Source organism: Bison bison, unplaced genomic scaffold (genome assembly GCF_000754665.1).
Source record: "Bison bison bison isolate TAMUID 2011002044 unplaced genomic scaffold, Bison_UMD1.0 scf7180017864211, whole genome shotgun sequence".
Taxonomy (NCBI): Eukaryota; Metazoa; Chordata; class Mammalia; order Artiodactyla; family Bovidae; genus Bison; species Bison bison.
In genome coordinates this window covers 1,000,710-1,001,725 of record NW_011494783.1, presented here as the reverse complement: position 1 = coordinate 1,001,725, position 1,016 = coordinate 1,000,710, and the positions used below count along the sequence as shown (strand labels likewise).

Genomic DNA, 1,016 nt, shown 5'->3' with positions numbered 1-1,016 from the left:
TCGCACACTTTTCCCTCCCCTTTTCCTGCTTGGTGGCTCATGACTCAGTTTCTGTCTGTAAGTAGGTTCACTTGTGCCATGTTTTAGATCCCACACAAGCAATGTCACATTTACCTTTCTGCCTGACTCACCTCACTCAGTACGACACTCTGAGGTCCGTTCATGTTGCTACAAATGGCATTTTCACTCTTTTTTATGGCTGAGTAATGCTCCACGTGTGTGTGTGTGTGTACGCACCACATCTTTATCCCTTCCTCCAGTGATGAGCATTTGCGTTGTTTCCATTCTTACTGTTGCAGACAGTGCTGCGTGGGAAACTAAGGTGCATGTAAACACTTTGGGATTACAGTTTTCTACAGATACATCCCTAGAAGTGGAATTGCTAGATCATATAGTAGCTCTATTTTTTGTGATTTTATATTTTTTACTACATTATGGAAATAGTAGAATATTAAATTTTTTATTAATGGAATATATTTTTAAAAAAGAAACCTGAATTATGTTGATACCACATCTTGATTTTTTAAAATACACTCTTGATAGTAAATGCCAGCAAATGACAATCTCTATGATATACAGTCCAAAACTGTAGGAATGATATTTCCTTTACTTAGAATTTAGGATAATTACAGTATCATAATGTTGAAAGGCATATAGTTGTTTGTCTAGACTTACAGTTTTCAAATGAAATGCTGCTGCTGCTGCTAAGTCACTTCAGTCGTGTCCGACTCTGTGTGACCCCATAGACGGCAGCCCACCAGGCTCCCCTGTCCCTGGGATTCTCCAGGCAAGAACACTGGAGTGGGTTGCCATTTTCTTCTCCAATGCATGAAAGTGAAAAAATAAAGTGAAGTCGCTCAGTCATGTCCGACTCCTAGCGACCCCATGGACTGCACCCCACCAGGCCCCTCCGTCCATGGGTTTTTCCAGGCAAGAGTACTGGAGTGGGTTGCCATTGCCTTCTCCTCAAATGGAATAACTAATATCTAAAAGTTACTCCCACAAGTCACATGGCT

At 41.1% G+C, this 1,016-nt stretch overlaps 1 protein-coding gene across 3 annotated transcripts in view; it reads left to right on the top strand.

Moving 5' to 3' along the window:
- Nucleotides 1-1,016, top strand: part of TPK1 (thiamin pyrophosphokinase 1) — a 395,885-nt gene that overhangs the window by 296,465 nt on the left and 98,404 nt on the right. The gene's annotated exons all lie outside the window — the stretch shown is intronic.